This window comes from Chiloscyllium plagiosum, chromosome 27 (genome assembly GCF_004010195.1).
Source record: "Chiloscyllium plagiosum isolate BGI_BamShark_2017 chromosome 27, ASM401019v2, whole genome shotgun sequence".
Taxonomy (NCBI): Eukaryota; Metazoa; Chordata; class Chondrichthyes; order Orectolobiformes; family Hemiscylliidae; genus Chiloscyllium; species Chiloscyllium plagiosum.
Window position 1 is genome coordinate 20,465,041 of NC_057736.1, and position 13,284 is coordinate 20,478,324.

Below are 13,284 nucleotides of genomic sequence, written 5' to 3' on the forward strand. Positions count from 1 at the left end.
ACCAAAATTGGAGGTGTAGTGGACAGCGAAGAGGGTTACCTCAGATTACAACAGGATCTTGACCAGATGGGCCAGTGGGCTGAGAAGTGGCAGATGGAGTTTAATTCAGATAAATGCAAGGTGCTGCATTTTGGGAAAGCAAATCTTAGCAAGACTTATACACTTAATGGTCAGGTCCTAGGGGCTGTTGCTGAACAAAGAGACCTTGGAGTGCAGGTTCATAGCTTCTTGAAAGTGGAGTCGCAGGTAGATAGGATAGTGAGAAGGCGTTTGGTAGGTTCCCTTTATTGGTCAGACTATTGAGTACAGGAGTTGGGAGGTCATTTTGCGGCTATACAGGACATTGGTTAGGCCACTGTTGGAATATTGCGTGCAATTCTGGTCTCCTTCCTATCGGAAAGATATTGTGAAATCTGAAAGGGTTCAGAATAGATTTAGAAGGATCTTGCCATGGTTGGAGGATTTGGGCTATAGGGAGAGGCTGAGCAGGCTGGGGCTGTTTTCCCTGGAGCGTCGGAGGCTGAGGGGTGACCTTATAGAAGTTTACAAAATTATGAGGGGCATGGATAGGATAAATAGGCAAAATGTTTTCCCTGGGGTCGGGGAGTCCAGAACTAGAGGGCATAGGTTTAGTGTGAGAGGGGAAAGATATAAAAGAGACCTAGGATCAACTTTTTCACACAAAGGGTGGTATGTCTATGGAATGAGCTGCCAGAGGAAGTGGTGGAGGCTGGTACAATTGCAACATTTAAGAGGCATTTGGATGGGTATATGAATAGGAAGGTTTTGGAGGGATATGGGCAGGGTGCTGGCAGGTGGGACTAGATTGGGTTGGGATATCTGGTCGGCATGGACAGGTTGGACCGAAGGGTCTATTTCCGTGCTGTACATCTCTATGACTCTATGACTCTGTGACTCTATGACTCAATTGGATACAACAAAAACAGAAGTTGGTGGAAAAGCTGAACAGGCAACATCCGTGAAGAGAAATCAAAGTTAACATTTTGGGTCCAGTGACCCTTCCCCAGAATGGGTCTGAGGATAGATCACCGGACCCGAAATGTTAACTTTCGGTACTTATTCAATTGTATGGGCTGTCCTCCTGTGACGCAATCTCACTCATCTGACTTCATCCAGACTTTCGCTTTACCTCAGCCTAGACGAGTTGAACCGAAGGTTCTGTCCCTGTGCTTTACATTGCTTTGACTTAATGACTCTTCTTCAATAAACACAAGTAGCTGTTCCCTTTCGAAGAATGGGCAAAGAATTTAAAAAACAAGTTTAAAATGACAGCTGCTCATCAGCCACATTTGCGGTGAGAGGAAGGGGTTCAAGGAAAAGCAGTCAAATACTGTTCTACATCCAAATATATTACTCTTATTCTTTGCCTTAAGTTCTGACTTTTTCAGGAAAGGAATGATGTGCACGTGTAAATTAAGCCTGGCTGCTGGTCAGGCTTCCTCCACCCTAACTCCTCCCCAACTTCCAGCTCCAACACCAAAGAAAGTACATGTAGCAATGAGGGGTATTTAATTGAGGGTGATGATGGCTTTGCCCTCTGTTATCTTCTTTGGAAATAGCCTGCTAAAATTAAAGTGAGAGCAATAAATGTCTTCCCTGCAATCCAGGACTCCAGAACCAGTGAAAGGCTGGCAGCTGTCCATTGCGGGTAGAACCAGCAGTTCTGAAAGAGGGTCACTGGACTTGAAACATTAACTCTGCTTTCTCTCTACAGATGCTGCCAGAGCTGTTGGGTTTCTCTGTTTCTGTTCCAGTGGCAGATTGCTGAGGGAGATGGTAGGTCCCAGGGAGTGAGGATTGGGTTGCAGCAAAGGGTAAGTGGGGAGTATTAACAGCAGGGACCGACAATTCGTTCTGAGCAAGCCCCCTCAACCTTCCTAATGTCAGGTCCCTCAATCAGGCAGTGAGTGTCTTCGAACAAAGGATCCGACCTGAGAATCCTTTTCGGGCTTCCTTTTTGGTGATTTCCCCATCCACCACTGGCTGAATGCCAGCTGCAGTAAAATGTGGCTCTTAAGTGGGCATTAATCACCCACTCATCGAAGGAGTTGAATTGGCCGTTGGCCAAGAAGATAGAATAGAATTGTCATAGGATCCGCACTGTGCGGATAGAGATCATTCAGCCAATCAAGTCTGCACTAACCTTCCAAGGAGCATCTCATGCAGACCTACCCTGCACCTCTCCACCCTCTCACCCCCACCCATTCCCATAACAACACATTTATCATGGCTCACCAAACCTAGCCTGCGCATCCCTGGACACCATTGGGCAATTTACAATGACTAATCCACCTAACTTGCACATCTTTGGATTCCGGGATTAAACCAGAGCACCTAGCAGAAACCCACGCAGACACGAGGAGTATGTACAAACATAGGCATTAGCTCAAGGTTAGAACCAAACTTGGGACCCCGGTTCTGAGAGGCCGTGTTAACCACTGTGCCACCATACTGCCTAACTATTGTCCCCAGTCCTTCACAGCAGCCCCACCCTGTTTAAACAAACACCTCCACACCCAACCACATCCAAGCTTGCGTTGGAGGATCAAATACAGTCGGTTCTGCTATAACGTGGTCGTTCCATTCTTGTGCAACCCCATATTGTATGAAAATAGCAGCACCATTTTAACTACTGGGGCTGAAATCACGTTATAATCAATTCATGCTTTGAATGTTCGCACTTTAGAAACAGTGTCCCCAATTCGTCAATCGTGCTAAAGCGAATTCTCATTAATGAAATGCGTGTTCTCATAAAACTATCTGTACTAAATTCCATCCAATATATTCATTATAATGGCTGAAAATTTTTTAATATTGAGGGATAAATTGATTTAAAAGCTGAATAAAATTGAGTAAGCTGACTGAATTCTGAACATTTCATTGAATACATTTAATTTCTCCCAATTTTCTTCTGCTGTCTTCCCGAAGGTCATTCACACTGAGGCCAAAGGCAACGCTTCCACACAATGGAAAGCACTTGTTATCATAGACCAAATCACACAGTGATGGGTTAAAGGCTAGAGATACATCAAGTACATGTCTCAGTTGAAATAAGGTATCCCACTTTATTACCAGTTATAATTACTGGACAACTATTGCTGTCCAATTAGACAGCTACCCTGGTAGTTCAGTTGCTGTCATCACATTATTGGCCTTCACAAATTGCAAACCTCCCAGCTTCAATCCTTGAACTGTGCTGAGGTAATAGATCTCAGAGTGACAGTAGAGGTGCTACATCAGGCTCAATGCCCCTTGGCTAGGGAGCTTAACTAGAATTCCTTTTCCTGTTCATTGGTCAGTACATGGCCACTACATAGGGATGAGGCTGAACAGACCGAGAGTTAAACTCCCAGAATTGTTTAGTATTTGATTGGTACTAAGGCCATGTGGACAATATTCAGTACCTAAGTTGGAATGACTCCAGAAGGCAATGGGAAGAAAATGAAAAAATGGAAATGTGAATATCTGAAGTTGCTACCAAAGAATAATCCTTCTATTTGAGGTGTCAAGAATAAAGTTCCAGAGACACAAGGTTAAATGCAAGTAATTTAGAAATAGTTCTTTACAGAGAGACTGCAGAAAGAAAGAATTCACTTCCTGGATTAAGGGAGTGGTTAAGGCAGGAACTGTGTCAATATTCAAGCTTAGGTTGGATATGTAGAAGAGCAGTTGAATGGAGGAGGTAAGAAGATGTCTAAACATGATTAAAACTGTTTGCTGATATACAGCGAAATCGCTGCATGAATTGTTGGTGCCAAATAACCTCTGTCCATATTATAAGTTATTTTATAATTTTCAGGCATCAGTTAAAAATGGTTATCTGAAGATCTGTTAAATTTGTCTAACATTTCTAGCCTTTAAAATAACTCTTGGTTGAGAATAAGAAACAAACATGCATATCGTTTAAAGAAAATGAATTAGTTTATATTTTAAAATCTGTTTTTCGTTTTGAGCATGATCCTCAACAAAAGATTAAACCATTCTGCAATTTGAGTCTTTTCTGTTAGTCATTTGGATCATGGCTTATTTGTACCTTAACTCTAATTATCCAGCTTACTTCCATGATCTTTAGTACCCCTCGTCTTACTTAAACTTATCCGTTCTGAAACTTTAACTTGATTCCAATCTCACCTGTGTTTTTGCTGTGGTTTTCCATTACCCTTTGTTTTATCATGTTCTTTGCTCTTGATACAAGCTTGGCCCAGACTTCGTCAGTACCTACGTTTATTGTTGCACTATTCATGATGGAAAGCTAGACAATAGCATGCTGTCATCTTCACAAGGTCTAAACTTTAGTGGAACACTAATATGTGACTTCTAGCATGACAATCTACCACAATGGCTCAAGTACACATTCATACTACTCAATCATGATATCCTTTTTGTGAAGGGTGACTCACCCATGAATGGTTTAGCTCTAATTTTAAGGTTATGTCTCTTTTTATTACACTTCCCCAGCAGAGAAATTATTCTCTCTCTCACATGGGATAACCTTGTGAGTTTAAGGGGTTTGATAGGGTAGATAGAGGAAAGGTAATTTCTCTGACGCCTAATCTCTCCCAAGGCCTGCAATCTCCTGCACCTTCGCCTGGATCCTTCATATCTTGATCATTTTGTTTTTGTTATTTTTACCATTGATAACATTGAAATGGTACTTACATTCTCTAACAATTCTCTCACGGTTTTCTCATTACCTCATGCCTCTCCTAAAAAAGGGACCAGAAACAAAATTGCAAAGCCTTGCGCCACCTAAAGGCAGAAAGGTTCACAGCAGCTGGCAGCAACTGCATTCAAACCGGTGTCGAAGCAGAGGCCAGTATAGATCAGACATCATCATACTGTAATTTGGGATGGTGCGAAAACGCAGCTTGCCATGTCTTTTACATTAGTGCAGAACAAAAGGAAAGCAGACTGAGAGTAAGGGAAGATTAACTGCATGTGACAAAAGTTGTTTAAAAAAAAGTCTTTGCAGCAGCTGTGGAAAAGAAATCTTCCAGTAAAATTCTTCCAAAGGTCTTTCATGCTTTGCTCGTCATTCCCGAACTGACAGTCACTGCATGTGGAGGGAATTCTTTGTACAAGGTACATAGATAGTTTCATGCGAGAAAGTACTGTTCCAGCTGCAAGTCATTTTTATTGGTTAGTTAAATCATCTGCGATTAGGATAAACCAGCTGGGATTAGGATAAATCAGTTGGGACGAGGGTAAACCAGCGGGGAATAGGGTAAACCAGCCTAAAGAGTTATACAATACAGAATCAGATCCTCCATGCCAACCAGTCCATGCCAACCATAATCCCAAACAAAACTAGTCCCACCTACCTGCACTTGGCCCATATCCCTCCAAACTTGTTATTCATGTACTTATTCAATTGTCTATTAAACATTCTAACTGTACTCGCATAAATCACCTCTTTTGACAGTTCATTCTACACATGAACCACTCTGTGTAAATAAATTGTTCCTTATGTCTTTTTAAAAACGTTTTCCTCTCACTTCATGCCCCCGGTCTTGAAATCCCCACCCTCGGGAAAAAGACACCTGCCATTCACCTTATTTATCCCCCTCATGATTTTATAACCTTGCTTGACTTGGAAGCTACACTTGGCCTTGACACCAAATGTGCAAGAAATCAACTGACTTATTTTAAATTTCCTCATAGGATGTGGCTATTGCTGCCTACACCAGGATTCATTGTGCATTGCTAATTGCCCTGGAGCATGTACTGGTGAGCTGCCTTCTTGAATCTCTGCAATCTTTGGACTGCCGGGTCACCCAAATGTTGATAGAAGGGGAGTCCCAGGATCTGATTCAGTGACAATGAAGGAACAGTGATAATACTTCCAGGTCAGGATGGTGTGTAACTTGGAGGGATGTGGTGGTGATCACATGCATCTGTTGCTCAGCTCCTCTATAACAAATTGACATTAATCATTTATCAGCTGTTGAGGGAACTCAGGGACATACTGGTGCTACTTATTTCATTGAAAATGGACATGGATCCATTTCTCACTTTCTCCTAATGGATCCATTCCAGATTAATTCAACTCTGATCCAGATGTGGTATTCCAAATCACATTCCATTCGCTGTCTTTATATAAATCCTTGATTTTGGCATAATCAAATCCAGAACTCTTGCAACTGGTATGACTTTCTAATTTCAACACATTTGGCAAAGTAATTACTTGGCATTGCTAAATCTCATTGTAATACAGCAGCATATTTTGGGAACTTAAATATTTCCATGTTTCAGTTAAACTGAAGTGTGCTTTTTTGTTATTTCTGCTTTGAGTGAGTTGTCGATTGAACTAATTAATGAATGAGCCATGCCATGAGAATTTGTCTATTTGCTGTTTTTACTTCCAATTTTCAGAAAGCTAAATCTAAACATAATACTTTGTGACAAAACAGTGGTGTATGTGTCAGATTTTAAGTGTACATCAACTGGACAATCTCTTAAGTTTGAGACAGAAGAGCAGGGACAGCTCAGTGGAAGAAAAGGACTGCTGATTTTAAACATAATCAGAGTACATCCAAGATGTCAACTGCCTTAGTGCTAACACATGCTAGTAGGAGAAAGAGAGAGAGAGAGAGAGATCAATGCAGGGGTCTGCCTTAATTAAGCATGGTCTGATAGAGTATTTCAAATTATAGAGAGGCGTGCCAATTTATTATGGGATAAATGTTTCTACTTCTGTAGAAGACTAAAAGACATAAGTATAAGATAATCACAAGTAAACTCATTAATGAATTCAAGAGAAACAGTTTTTCTTCCCTAGGGAACCACTGGAATGTTAAATCTGCTACTACATGGAGTGGTTGCAGGGAGTAGCATATTTTCATTTGAAGGGAGATTGGATGCTATGTTGATAAGGTGAGAAGAAGATGGATGTGAATGCACACATGCAGAGCATTAACAGCAGGATGGACCATTTGGACAAAATAGTCGTTTCCTGTAGGTGAAATTCTGTGAAAGCCAGAAAACTTTGGATTTCAAATTCTTTGTATTCTGAAGCACCTGGGTAAAACTCCAAGCCATTTGGTGCCTTCACCAACAGCAGCTGAACGGAAACTTTACGTGAATTGAACCTTGCGCTGTCTCAATTAAACTTGTAAAGGGAAAATATTTAACACTGAGTTTCCACAAATGAAAGTGTTCCAATTTCCAGTACAAATCCTTCTTAATGTGATCAGCATAAAATTTACCGAAATAAAGTAATAAACCAAAAGCAGATTAGGATGAAAGTCGTTTTGTTATCCACAGTAAGACTGAGTAACATTAACAGGAAGTTATACATGATGAACATTGAAGGAGCTGTAATTTCACAAAGGTTTCCATAACCATCAGCATCAGTTCCTACCCTGTGTGCAGCATGAATTAATTATTTTATAGATTGCTACTGCCTCCTGATTATTCTCCCTTGGGTAACCACCCCCACTTACCTCACCACTGCTCTTGAGAAAGGTTTCTGCAGTGTTTATTTTCATTGTGAGTTCATATTCTGAGTGTCGTCAGTATTGGAGTAGCCCTCTTTCAAGTGTTTCCAGATGGAATGAATAGATAAACAGGAATTATACATTACATCATTGCTTCAACAAAACCACCAAAAACCTGCTCATGATGGCGCAAGAACCTTGAACTTCCAGTTTCTATTCACTTTGAGACATTCGTTTTGACCTCAATGGCAATGTTCATTCGCATGTGCACATGCTGCAAGTGCATTTAATGTGGCAGTTGGTCTTATTTGGGATTTATATACTTTGGATGCACTGTAATGAATTATCCTTGTGTACATTGTGAATAGCTTACATTGATACAGCATCAAATGTTAAGGAGGAATACCATGACAATCAAGTTCTAGCAATTTGCTTAATAGCAGTTTAACAAATAAGAGGTTGTATAACTGCTATAATACATCAAGCAATACAAGGCTTCAATGGAAAATGTCCTATTTCCTGTCCATCACTTTGTAGATTAGTTGGTCAAGAAAGTTGAAAGAGATGTTACACTTCTTTAAGATTTATTTTGAGACTTAATGATGCCCATGGTTTCATCACCTGTGGCAAGAATTCCAGCCCCAACACATAGTACAAAAATAGATATAGCCATATAGCTGCAGAGGGATCTGGGTGTCCAAGTGCATGAAATACAATGGGTTAATATGCAAGTACAGCAAATAATTAAGAAAGCAAATAGAATGTTACTGCTTATTATGAGGGGGTTTATGTACAAAAGTAGGGAACTTAAGCTTTAGTTATACAGGGCATTGCTGCAACTGCATCAGGAATACTGTCTACTGTATTAGTCTTAACATATTAAATGGCAGAATGTAAATCAAATGCATCCAAAGAAGGTTAACTAGACTAATAATTTGGGTGTTTTATGATGAAAGAATGGATAGGCTAGACTTGTGTCCAATGGAGCTTAGAAAAGTAAGCAGTGACTCAATTGAAATGTGCAGAATGTTGAAGGGTCTCGACAGGGTAGATATAGAAATCATGCTTCCTCTGAAAGCAGAAGCTAGAATTAGGAGTTTGTAGTGATTGGAACAAGAGTCAGGCGGATTTCATTGACTATGAGCTATTTGATTGAGGCTGTTAATCTGGGCCAATCAGGGATCTCAATGAAACATTAAGGAGGAGGTAAGGAGAATATTTTTATTACACAATATCCTGATTCTTTGAAACTCTCTTCCTCAAAACACAGTGGAAGCAGAATTTTAGAATATTTTCAAGGCAGAGCTGGATCCCTTGAGAAGCAAAGGGGTGAAAGATGTTCAGGTGTTATGCATAGTTGGTGTATGTTATGCTGGGACAGTTCTCTTTAAGATGAAAGTCACTTGACACTGGTAGATCATCAGCCAGTGCTCAAGGACTTGTTCACGCTTATCATGGGTTTTTACAGAGAACACAACAGCAGAATAAAATTTGCCTGTTGGGTTACAGATTACGATGACTTGGTGCATCTTTTAATTCTGTTGGGAGTCTAGAAACCACCCAGTCCAGAATAAGAGATCGACAAGAATGTGGAGTTAGGTTAAAATCAGATCATTATTGAATGGTGGAGCAGGTTCAAAGGGCCCAGAGGCCTACTCCTGCTCCTAATCCCTATGTGAACTGATATACACCATGATTGATGGTTTGGTGATGCTGCTTAGATCTACTGAAGAGCAGTCAGATCCTCTCACTGAGATTTCTCCCTTCACAGTGATAGCATGGCAGCAACAGTGTCACATGCTCATCTTTTTTTGAGGTCTTCGTAGAGTGCCTTGATCTCAAAGCGGTCTCATGGTCTGCTACCTACATTGGCAGCTTCCGGAGAGGGCTACTGATCACCCCAGACCTTGGGCACTCTGAATGGACCACTTATTTGTGGATTTTGGTCATCATCCCTAATTCAACTGGCCTCATAGAGGTGGCCTGCTAATTGATTGTCTCCAAGAAGATTGCACGCACAGGCAGAACATGATGCCTTCGTGTTCTGAATCAGCACATGGTGCCAACACCCAACAATCTTCTCAATAGTTAAAATTTCTCTTTCTCACAGCGCTTCCATGAGTAAGTGTCAAAAACCAGATAAATTCAAAAGTTTCAGCTTAATTCTTCAAGGAAACGAAAGTATATTTAAAACCAAAATAAAAATCAAGCCAAATCTTTTTGCTTCACAATATCCCTAAGATGCAATACTAACTGATGCTGGATTTGTTAATCACTTGTAGAAACATACTGTTCATAAGCTACCGTTTCAGCAACACTCCAGCAAGTTTATTGCTTTATGTAAAGTGCTTTGAAATACTTCTAAGAGATGAAAATAACAATTTTTAAAATTTCTATCATAACTATTACAATTGATGAATGCCTTTACAGCATTAATCAACACAGAAACCGAGAAAAGAAATAGGCCATTCGGCCCTTCAAGCCTGCTCTGCCATTATGATCATGGCTGATCCTCTATCTCAATGCTATATTCTTGATTTCTCCCCATACCCCTTGAAATCTTTCAAATCTAAAAGTTTAGCTCTTTCTTGAACATATTCAGTGGCTTGGCCTCCACAGGTTTCTGTGGTAGACAACTCCACAGCTTCACCACTCTGAGTGAAGTAAGTTTTCCTCTTTTCAGTTCGACATGATCTACCTTGAGACTGTCCTACTGCCCATTTCCCCCCCAAACCCCAACACCTCGTCAGTTCTAGACTCCCTAACCAGAGAAACATCTTCCCTGCTTCTCGTCAGTTCAGCCCTGTGAGAATGTTATATATTTTAATCAGATTCCCTTCTAAACTCTAGTGAATACAAGTCCAATCCAACCGATTGTTCCTCATATAGCAGTCCTACCAATCTCAGTGTCAGCCTAGTGAATCTCCACTGCGTTCCCTCTATGGCACATATTTTCTTTCTCAGGTGGGGAGACCAAACCTTTACACAGTACTCTCACCAAGGCTCTGTATAACTGCAGTAAGACATCCTTACGTGTGAACTCAAATCCTCTAGCAATGAAGGCCAACATAATATTTCCCTTCCAAACTGCTTGCTGCACCTGCATGTTCTCTGATTAAATATTTATATGTCATGGGCTTTGATTAGTGTATTCTCTGTCAGAGTGCTCAAGTGAGTGAGTTTTCCTTGTTAAGTGTGAGGCATTGAAATGAAGCCACATACAAAATGAGCTTTGCAGCTCTCCCAGTGTTTCCAACAAACATGCAGAGAGAAATGCTGCAAAGACATTACAGAGTTTAGGTTCCAAATTCTACAGAATGTCAACCCCAATCTGCACCCCACTTCCCAAATAAATATGACAATTTACAGCCTCAGTGATAGTAAGAATTGTTGGCCCAGTGGTTTACTCCAAATGAGTCACAGATTGCTCAGACTGAGCTTAATATGTTCAAACTGATACTATGAAGTATTGGATCTTAGTCACATATCTGTTGACAAGTAGTAATCAGAAGTCAGGTCCTTCCCTGCAGAGTGTTAGGCAAAGACATCCTGGGCTGTGCTCATGCATTAAGTAGCCATCTGTCTGATTTTGAACCACCTTTAGAGTGGACTGCAACTAAATTTATAAAATACTAACCTTATGATTATCTTCAGCAATTTACTGATTTTAACAATGCTGTTTATAATATGGAGACTACTTGTTTATGTGAATAAGATTTTCAATTAATTTTTCTGTGCTTTATCATGACCTAGGTCCCCTTTCCTATGTGGTTTTGGTAAAGTTGGCAACGTTACACAAGCATCTACCAGCAGATGGTTTCTGGTGACTGGAATAAATGTGGAAGTAGGTTATCCACAAACCTCTTAATTGGAGCTATTGAAGAGAAGATAATGTCGAGAGCACACAAGTCTGTTTGCTGCAAACTTACAGCAGATACAAAAGAAATGTTTTCAAAATTATACCTTAAATCCTGTGGACACAGTTGTGGCATGTGTGAAAAGAAAAACATAAATATTCCCCCCTTTTAGGATCCTTCCTCCCGCAAACGGTTGCTTTAAAAACAATTTCCTGAATATTAAGTTTTTGAAACTTTGTCTTTTTCTTTCCTACCAGCTGCAGATATCACATGATGACATCCCCACAATTCCAGTGAGCTCACATGCTTGCAAGGAAAGAAAATGGCTGCCATTGGAAAGGACATGACAATAGTATGGAGAAGATCAAAGTTTGTTTTTTCACACTTAAAAAAATCCTCATATTAATTGTTTGACTAAATTAAATTGTATTTTTGCTGAAATGAGATAAAACAACATGATTTGTTATTCCAAGTGAAGTTATTCTTTGAAAGTATAAGAGAAGATGTACCATCACTTTCTCAAAGGCAATCAGGAATGGAAAATAATTGTTAGCCTTACCAACAATTCCAGAATTGTGAAAAATAGACTGCAAGCAATTTGAGAAGGTGGCATCCCAACCCCCATTCTAATTTTCCCAAGGACAATTTGGATTGTACAGTGAATGCAGGTCTTTCCAGCAATACCTACATGCCAAGCATGAACGAAACAAACCGGGGAAGCTGGAGAACTACTCTCAGGAACACTTTATTCATGAGCTCTTTCAAGCCTCACTGAAAAATTAGTATTGGAGTGGAAATAATTGATGGAATGAACTTTCAGATATTTACCATTCATTCTCTTCATTTGACACAAAAATATAAAAATGTCCATGCTGCATTTAGTAATCTGAAATACAGCCAAAAGCAATAATGCAACATTAAACTGGAACTATCTTTTGGCAGAGTGTAAATTCCTCACTAATGACTGCATGTCCTATTTTTAGACATCCTATTATTCTAATGTCTAGACCTGGCTTCACAGTTCTGACTGATAAGGCTAACATATCCTGGAAGCCATGGTAACGAAGCAGGCCCTCATTTTCTGCAAACTGGCTGCACCTCCCACAGTGAGTGTGAACATAATTAAATGTGATCAACGCCCATCCTTATTGCCACTAATTTGATGAAGGAAATTCAATTATTAAAATATTCTTGAAATATGTTTGTTCTTCTTGAAGAAAGTGATTTGAAATTGACACATTTCAGGAATTAGGCATTATTAATAACCTCATTGTAAGGCATCTATGAGTGATTCTATTTACAATTATCACATTGGTTACATGTTGTTGCTTACATACAGCTGGCAATACAAATATATGCAACTTGCGTCAATCTTTAGCACAGGATATATCCACAGCTTCCCTGCAACAACACATTAAACTCAGGGGATCACACCATTCTCCATTACACCATGCTGCAATAGTATAACAAAAAGTTTTGAATGAGAAGTAAACATTCAATCATGAGGACCACTCCTTCCACTGAACAGGTAGAGTCTGTTGGTGGAAACAGTTGCATTTCCTCATCTACAAAAGTTGTGAATCTAGCATTTGAGATGTTCATCCATTGTCACATCGCTATCATTCAAATTGGGCTTCAGTTGAAAGCAGTCTTTTTTTCATTGTGCTCTGCAATCCAAAATAAGGAACAACAAAAAGATGTTTAGTCTTTACAGTGATATTTGTTGTAACACTGACGTAGCACCCAAGTAACTCTGAAATTGAATGGATGATGCATCACTACAGTTGCTTTCTTTTACAGCTCTTATTTAAATATTTTCATTCTCCGACATCATATCAGTACATACTTAAGTTGTTGGATTATGATTTAGTATCATGGATTTCAATTTTGTAACCTTTTGTTGGTTCACTTTATTTCAAATTAGTGTTGTATTAAAAACAGGAGTAAAGAGTTTCCTCAAGACAGAAGCT

General features: G+C 39.8%; 1 long non-coding RNA gene across 4 annotated transcripts; it reads left to right on the forward strand.

Moving 5' to 3' along the window:
• Positions 1-3,663: 3,663 nt before the first annotated feature.
• Positions 3,664-12,663, forward strand: LOC122563428. Of its 4 annotated transcripts, none has more exons than XR_006315596.1 (4): positions 3,664-3,703; positions 5,683-5,867; positions 11,211-11,301; positions 11,572-12,663. It is a non-coding gene; the product is annotated as an uncharacterized LOC122563428 (long non-coding RNA). The 4 variants fall into 4 exon arrangements; XR_006315598.1 differs by having other exon boundaries at positions 5,683-5,748; XR_006315595.1 differs by lacking the exon at positions 3,664-3,703 and adding an exon at positions 4,929-5,103.
• Positions 12,664-13,284: the final 621 nt, after the last annotated feature.